This window comes from Parasteatoda tepidariorum, chromosome 4, assembly GCF_982258835.1.
Source record: "Parasteatoda tepidariorum strain Cologne lab strain chromosome 4, Ptep-v5.0, whole genome shotgun sequence".
In the NCBI taxonomy this organism is placed as follows: domain Eukaryota; kingdom Metazoa; phylum Arthropoda; class Arachnida; order Araneae; family Theridiidae; genus Parasteatoda; species Parasteatoda tepidariorum.
The window spans coordinates 76,641,437-76,651,102 of record NC_141758.1 but is presented as its reverse complement, the minus strand read 5'-3'; positions in this window follow the sequence as shown (position 1 = coordinate 76,651,102).

Sequence of the window (9,666 nt, the reverse complement as noted above, 5' to 3'; positions counted from 1 at the left end):
AGATAAAAAGATAACTTTTGTGCTAAGTAATGCAAAAATTGAAACGATATCTTTGAAAACTATTTTATTGATAATGATGTCAATAAAAAATGGCTGACAATTTTTTTTCTACATATTCAGGGTCCCAAGTCTCAAAAGGAAAAAAAAACAGCTAACATAATTAATTTTTACCCATATATCGATTAAGTTCCCGTGTCTGATAAGAAAAAATTAGAAGAAACAGTTTTTTCCATCATTCGGGTGCCCTTTTGTCCATGAACAGTTGAGATAATTTTATTTCATTAAAATTATCTCAACATCTTTTTCACCAAATGTCAATTTTCATTTTCATCTTAAGTAAAAACGTCATATGACGTATCTTCTCGAAAACTTCAGCTGCTTTGAGTAAATTCCAATTATCAATTAAACCAAATATATCATAACCCGTCCCAACTTTACCGAATTATCCTTCTAGTGATAACACGCTGATTCGGCAAATATGGCCAGCTGATCTCAAGGTTTCGTCTCCTTTTGTCAAACAGCAGGAGGTCAGTTGTTTTACGCGGGCTTGCTGATTTTATTGCACTGCACGTAATACCGACCTACATTCTTATTTCCGCTATATCTCATTCCAAGGATGAAACCTTTTGTAATTTAATTATGTAGTTTTCGTTAATGAAGATAATGCTTTAAACTAATTTAAGCTTGGGGTTATATAGTGATTTCTCCTACACTTTTCGAACGAGGACATTTTTAAGTCGATTAATATTCATATTTATATATTCTCTATGCCACAATAAAGAAAGCCTTTATTTAATTAGACATTTTTGTTTGCAAAGATAATGTTTTCAACTCATTTAAACTTTATCGACTGACAAGGAAAACTAGGGAAGTGTGACTCGCCAATTTTGAAATAAATTAGTGAGTTGTATGCTTTATGAGGAATAATTTTAGGGGGCAACATTCGTTTCGGCCCATACGAGGTCCTATGAGAGATAAAAAATAATTCAATATATAGAAAAATCGGTATTTTATTACTTAAATGCAGACTATTAGTTATTGTAATTATCTCATACTCCAATTAATTTTGTGGTACTTTCACGTACTATATAATACATATTTATGGTAAAAATTGATTTCGAAAATTTTATATATCTGTAGTTTTTCAGAAAAACCTGTTAATTTTTGTTCAATTCTGTTCAATTTCTGTTCAATTTTTAAAAAAAAATTGAAATCAAATTTTTTTCATTTTTTTAAAAAATTTTCCAAATTAATTGGAGTGTGTAATTGCAAAGCAATTAATAAACTAATAATTAATAAATAAAAAATTAATTGATAATTAATTAATAATTAATTAATTTATTAATTAACCAATTAATTACAAATTAATTGGAGTATGAGACAGTTACAATAACTAATAGTCTGCATTGAAGTAATAAAATACCGAGTTTTCTATATATTGAATTATTTTTTATCTCTCATAGGACCTTGTATGAGCCGAAACGAATGTTGCCCCCTAAAATTATTCCTCATAAGGCATACAACCCACTAATTAATTTCAAAATTGGCGAGTCACACTTCCCTAGTTTCCCTTGAGAGTAAAAATTTATCTAATGTATGATATTAAAGTCTTTCGTTAAAAATTGATTGATTAATCGGCTCTAGTTGGTAAAGAATAGAAAAAAGAATAAAGAATTAAAAAAACGAACTTGAAAGCACTGAGTTCTAGTAAATTGTTGAACCAGTTCATGATCTGTGAAAAAAGAAAGAATTGCTACTCCTGGCCCGTACGCACCAGTGGCGGAACCAGCGGGGAGTCATGACCCCTATGACCCCCCACCCCAAAATTGAAAAAAAAATTTATTTTTTTAATAGTTTACAATAGAAATAAAATATTTTAAAAATTATTTAAGGGGGCATATACACCTAGGTAGGCCGGAAAAATCGATTTTTTTTCCATCTTATTATGCTCTTCACTGTTTCAAGAATCATAATCCAAATGATTAAAACGAAATTCGATTTTGAATTATTTATGTATTGTTTTATTGTTCATTATGAAAAAAATAAATAAGGAGACTAGCATTAAAAACCCCAATTTTTTTTTTCAAAAAATATATTAAAAAAAAATTTTTTTTATAAAAAAAAATTATTGTGTGTGTAGAGGGGGGAATCTGAGTCTATGCCCCCCCCCCCCAGGAAAAATTTCTGGATCCGCTCCTTGTACGTACAGAGAGTATAAAAACTAGTACCAATTGTACCAGAGATGCCAACTGCCCGGATTTGACAGAATATTTTAAAATACGGTAAAGAACAACAAACTGAAATCTACAGATTTTCGGTCATTTTTGCCAACATTTTATAAGGCTGAAGACGGCTTAACTGTAACAAAGTGGCTTATCCCATAAGTCTTTGAACTATTTAGATGTAGATTGAACTATTGAACTATTTAGATGTAGATAAGTCTTTGAACTATTTAGTGGTGAGTAAAACCCTACAAAACGAATTTACTAAACCAAGAACCATACATTAAAAAAAATTACCACTCGAAAATATTTATCCGCTGTCGCAGTTGAGCAAGTTGGCATCTGTGGTTGTACACTGCCCAGTCACATTAACGTGTTACTAAAAGCCAGAATAACCATCTAGACATCTAGAAGATTTTCCCTATAATGTTGAGCTACGCGGACGGCCAGCTGCGCTAGTTTACAAGGTTAAGGGAACCCATGGCGCGAACAACCTGATCGAGATGGTTCGACAGATTCTCATTTGGGCTTAAATCCGGGGAGATTTGTGGCCAGTAGAGTATGGACTCTCATCCTGGTGCTTTTCGAATCACCCACATACACTCCCGAGCTGTATGACACGTCGCATTGTGCTGGCTGGTAGATGCGAATGATCCGCAGGGATAAATGAGTACATGTGTTGGTCCATCCTGGCTTATCCACTATTTTTTTCAATTAAGATGGCCAAAATAATTTCAAATTTTTATTTAATATTATTTGCTGCCCCTTTCGGTATCTCTACGTTATTAAAGCAAGCAAAACTCCTTTTTTTGAAGTTCATCCCATAAAAGGTAAAATGTATTGGTATCATGATATTGCTCATGACCCACTCATTATTGTCAAAATTTACCACTATCAAGTAATTTTCTCTGGTACATATCCCTTTCGATGGGCCCTAAAAACATTTGTTTCCAAAGTACCGGTATTAAAACTGCCTATTATGGGTACAATTTTAATAATTACCAAGTGTATCAATATATTTTATAGCTATATTAGTATATTTGTTCTCATTACATAACCCTCAACATTTGAGTTTTGTGCGATACACATTTTTCAGGGGCTGCTAACTAAAATTAATTTTTTTTTAAATTTTTTTTATGGAACTTATAATGATTGTGAAGCAAGATCATTTCTCTACCTGGTCTTTAATTTATTATTAAAATATTTATAAGTAGTGACGGAAAATGTTCCTTTAATTTTAATTAAAATATTACAACACTATTTTTGCTATCACTGGAAAAATTCTATAATACCGAATTACCTTAATACTAGTGGTACATATTAATTAAGCGTCATCTGTGAAAGGTGATTTTCTACGCTTTTCCTAAACTCTTTTCTACGCTTTTCCTTTTCGCCATCACTTTTGCTTTTTAGCATATAGCTTATTTTATTTCAATTAATATATATATCGATACGAATTCCGCATCCGACTTGCACTGACGTAAAATATCCTCAGTGGTAGGTGTATCATGGGATAGAGTGCCCTTGCCCCTAGGCTGACCGTGGGTGGTTTTCCTCCCCATGTAACTCAAATGCGGGTTATTTCAGTCAAAAAGTCCTCTACGAAGGCAAATATCTCCCAATATATGATCCAGGAGTTCCTTTGTCGTCTGGATTGGATTCAAAATTACATGACTACGGAATTGGACATTAGTAGTCGTAAACCCATAACTTGTTTCGGCTGTTAAGCGAGGGTCATATAAAATGAATACATATTACATCCTCAGTGGTAGACGGATCATGGGTTAGAATCCCCTTGCCGTCAGGCTAACCGTTGGAGGTTTTTGCTCTCCATGTAACGCAAGTGCGGGGGTTAGTTCCATTAAAATGTCCTCTGCGAAGGCAAACTTCTCCCAATACTTGATCCAGTTTCCTTGTCTTCTGGATCTGGTTCAAAATTACAAGGCTACGGAGTTGAATATTGATAGTCGTTAACTCAGAACTGGGTCGATTGTTCAACGATGGTTATGCAATTAACACATATTATCAATATTAATTAAGCATTAGTGTCAATAATACTATGGCGATTGTTTACGGTTGCCCTAAAATAATAATTATCTTTTCCCCATTATTTTTGCAGTTTACTAATAGTTTTTTTTTATTTCAGTTAGTATATATTGCTAACAATAATGAAGCATTATTGTAGTCAATGTGGTATGACGATTTCCTACGGTTCTGCAAAACAAATAAGTATCTTTACTCCATTATGTTTGCTTTCTAATACATAGATTATTTCTTTTATTTCAATATGCACATAATACCTAAATTAATTAAGCATCATTGGTTTTTTAAAAAATAGGGCAATTTTTTACATTTCTCAATACGATTTCTTTTACAACTTTCTCAATAATTTTGCCTTTGAATACATAAGTATTTTTTTCTATTCAATTACCGTTGATTTTAAATAATTATTCTTTTAGAAACACTTTTTACAAGAATTACTATAAATAAGAAAAGTGCATGGTATCAGACAACTTTAAAAGTTTAAATTTGGTGACTTAGAGCAGCGGTTCTTAACCTATGGGTCGCGACCCAAAACTGGGTCGCGAAGCATATTTCTTGGGTCGCGCTGAGTCGAACCAAAAAAGTTAGTTATACACCAAATAATAAGTAATACCAACACCTCCTAAAAGAAGTCATTGTGGCTTACTCAGCCTAATTTTGACTTTTTTTTGGGTCGCGACATGAACATATTTCTCAAATTTGGGTCGCGGCTTTAAAAGTTTAAGAATCACTGACTTAGAGCACGCGTGCTACCACGTAATGTTGTGTATTGAATTTATATGACATAGCGAATACATGTGTTGCAAGTACTGCAAAACACTACGAATTAGCTATATTTAGTACGAATAGCTACGAATATACGAATAGCTATATTTAGTATATTAAAAAAAATTAAATTTAGCTATTTTTTGATCAAATAGAGTTATATGCAAGTAATTATCACTGATGTTATCTTTAAATAACGTGAAAAATTTAATCGTCAATAGTTAAATTTGAAACAATGGCTAACGCTTAACTAATCAGAAAACTCCATTTCGTTTTCCACTCATTCAACTCGAACGGCTAGTCGTATAATGTTATAATGACAACAGAGACCTTACTCGTGCTTCAAAATATCTGTATGTCAAATTTTAGCAATTTCGGTTGGATGGTATAGGAATCTATGTAGAACACACAGACGGAGAGACAGAAATTTATTTTTATATACATAGATTTGATGGTTACATCAGAAACTAGTTAAATATTTTCTGCCAAAGAAATTATTTAGCAATAATCTGGTTAATTCTTAATATCTCTTTAGAATTTTAAACAGTTGTTTCGTATTCTTTATTTAAGTTGCATACGTTAACAAAACGCAATTTTACATGATATATTTTATAAAAGCAAATAATACTTAAATAACAGCTAATGTATATTATCAACCATTTAATAATTGCAAAACGGTAACAAAATATCGCTATTGTAAAATGTTCTGTAAAAAAGTAAAACAACGACATGCAATTATTTTATAATGCAACAAAAGAATATTTCAAGTTATTAGCTTTTAATTGTGTATATTAATTAAATTAAAAAATGTAATAATAATAGAGAATAATATTAAGAAGGGCTGCGAAAGAAATATCCTTAGTGATGTTCAATAAGGAACAAATAAATAATTTTCAGGTAAATACTGTCATAACTTTTATTAATTTCATATGATGATATGATCATTTCTAAACAAAGATATTAAGATCTTCTTTGTTTATAATTGATCATATCAAGAATTTTTTCTGTTTAATCCGAATTCTAGAATTTCCCATTCATTTATGCTTTGATTTATTTCATTATTTTAATCACTAATGATCCTTTATTAAAGCTTACTTAATTAACTTAAATGAACAGAAAAAACTGACGCCAGTTTTTTTTATTTAATATTTTGTTTCAATTAATTCATGGTCGTTTTATGAACGTATTAATGGAAGCGAACTATTTATATTACATTTCTTTCGTTGAAAATTATACCCCTTCGAAAAATTCAGAAGGTGACCTATTCTCTACGTAACTGCTTACGTCATCCATGATGACTATCAGGCGATAAAATTAAATGTCACTCGAACTGTCATTCCGCTTTTAATTGTCGTTTTATTTTATCAGCCTCTACTGCACTGGTGAAATTTTATTACAGTGAGTGTCTCTTTTGATTATTCGAAATATCGAACATTACATGAAATGTTCTAAAATAACAAATGATAAAATCTGAGAAATGAAGTGCTTTAAATCTCATTTTAAGGCATTTATTTACATTTGTTTTAGATTTTTATTTTTGGAATATTATTTCTGACGTATGTTTCAAGATTTTTAATACTGCACTGCGGCAAGAATAACGTCATAGAAATTCATAAATTTCAGTTTTGAAGGTGTTAAATATGTATAAAATTAAAAAGTAATTGTCCTAACTAATAAAGGATGCGCTATTTTTTTTAGAAATCATTTCACCAGATAAGTAAGCTTTGTTTTCCCTGTAAAGTGTAATGTAAGTGCTCTAATGTAATTGATGTTCATGACTTTTGGCATTTCAGCTGGGGTGCTATAATTTTCTATTTTCAGAACGTATTTAGATTCTGCAACGTAGAACTGCTAATTATCCCCCTTATTATTATTCGAAAACATAAAATTTTTATTTGCTTCAAAAAGTATTAAGATGGAAAAAATCGACATGCTTTAAGTGCTTGATAATAGGTGTCCATTCTCAAGATTCTCCAAATTCTTGGGTGCAATTGGTGAGTCTTGAGAATGAGCTCCTACTATCGAGCTCTCTAAATGTATCTAATTTTATGTCTTTGTAATTTTTGAAGTAAATGAGCTCCAATTATCGAGCTCTCTAAATGTATCTAATTTTATGTCTTTGTAATTTTTGAAGTAAATGATGTTTTTACATTTTCAAATATGTATTCCAGTTTCAGTTTCTTCCGCTTCATGCGTCAAAATATCTTTCGGTTCCAGAACGTATTTAGATTCTGCAACGCTAAATCGTTAATTATTCCATTACTTATCAGTGTTTAAAAATGCAAAAATTTCATTTGCTTCATAAAGTATAAAAATGGAAAAAGTCAACATGCTTCAAGCGCGCGATGATAGGTGCCCATTCTCAAGACTCATCAATTCTTGAATTCAATTGGTCAGTCTTGAGAATGTGTATCTATTAAAGAGCGTTTTTCTTTTTACAGTAAAGGAAGTTATTAAATTTTCAAATTTATCTTCCCACCAGTTTCTCGGTATTATTTTTCTTTTTATTCATATTTTTGTTATTATTTCTGAACTTTATCACTCCTGGGTTTGTGATATTTTTCAATAATTACTACCAAATTCATTTTGAACAAAGGCTGGACTGACTGACAACATTCTAGACATCTTCCTTATGCAAGGTGTTCCGTTATGACTGCCCTTAACACATCTTTTTAGAACTGTATCGAAAATTAAGCAAGGAAGAATAAAAATTGCAATCTAAGGAATCACAACTGGAGAAAGTTGGGTTGAAAACATCAAGAGAGAGGCTGAAAAATAATTTTAAAAAAATCCCTTAAATTTCATCAGACAATCAAACCAGTTTTGATTGCTTTCACTACGCCTTTTTTTAATCGATGTACTTCAGAAATTCTGAAAACTTTCACAATCTACATCATAGGGTTATAGGTCTATCGAAGTAAATCTGTCAGTTTTGCATTCTTATTTAAGTCGTAAAATTCATTGAAATGAGAGTTTTATTTTTTAAGACAAAAACAAAATTTATCTGTTTCAGCATCAGAAAATAAATGAAACCCATCAAAATTAAATTGAAAACTTGATTAAACTCATAGTTAACAAATATTAAGAAATTAAATTTTAAAACTTCGTACCACCACGTAATTATTAGAATATTTTAATTCGTGCAAATAAAGTTCAGACAATAAATGAAATTTTCAATTTTAAGTATATTAGAAAAATTAGAAGTGGCGTACATAATTTTATTTTTCATCGGATAGTGTACAATCTTCCTAACAAGGATGAGGATACCGAAAAATACAACATTACGTACTAAAATAAACTTTAGAATCATCATAATAACATATCATATGTGTCACTTATGAATTGATTATTTTATTATTAAATTTTCATAAAAAAAAAACATATCATATGTGTCACAATTGAACAGAAATTTATAAAATTCTATTTTGAGTATTTTAACTTTTTCATAATTATATAGTTTTAAAGATACCTCATTATTATAACTCAAAATATTTACTACCTGTTAACAAAATATTTTGAAAATTATAGAAATACTAAATAAAATTAGATGATAAATAGTTACAAAGTAAAAACTTATTATAAATAATTACAAACATGAAATATTAATTCATACACATTTTTAAAGTCATACATATTACATCCAGTATTGTAAAATAATGCGCACACATTATAAATTCAAAAATTGTTTTTATACTATACAAAAAATCGTTTTTTTTAAATAATAACAACAAAAAAGATTCATTATTAATTTTTTTCTTAACTTTTCTTTTTACACAAATTGTACAGAAATATATTTAAGGGCTTTGAAAAGCGGTATTAAATCTATTACAGCATGGTTTTAAAAACAATATTTATCAGAAAGTAATTTCGAATTTTTTTCAAAATTTTCCTTTTTTAGAAAGATTATATTAAAAAACGTTTTTTTTTCCTAAAAAGCCTAAGAAAAATTATATTTAAAAACGTTTTTTCTTTTAAAAAAAAGTCTAAGAAAAATTATATTAAAGAACGTTTTTTTTTTTCAAAAAAAAAAAAGGTCTAAAAAATATTTATTTAAAAGTTTTCTTAAACAATTTATATCAGGTATATTTAAAAGTATATGTAATATATATAGACATACAGGATATATAGGATTATGTAGGAGACATTTAAAAAAATATTTTCAAAAACTTCAGAACTACAGAATTGCTTTAAAAATGATGCTCATCAAAATAAAATTTCGAATTTTTTTTTAAACTTTCCTTTTTTGGAAAAGTCTTATTAAAAAAGTTTTGTCTTAAAAAAAGTCCAGAAATATTTTAATAAAAAAAGTTTTATAACACAATTTATATCTGGAATCCCATCAAAACATACTTCTCATGAGACAGTCTTTCAGGTATTTAATATTCAAATCCAGCAATCCGAATTCTAGTTTTTTCCGGTTCCAAGCGACAGGAAAACCGGCTTCAGCAGGTAGATACAAAAATCGAGAAATGCAAATGAAGGACTAACCTTGTTTTATAAGAACCATACAAGACATTAGACGACCGTTGTTAAAATATACGGCGATTCTGAAGGTAATAAAAACCGGAAGGAACGCTGTTAAAAAAACTAAAAGCAAGATGGCGCTAGAAATAACATTTTGCATTCTTTCTCTCAC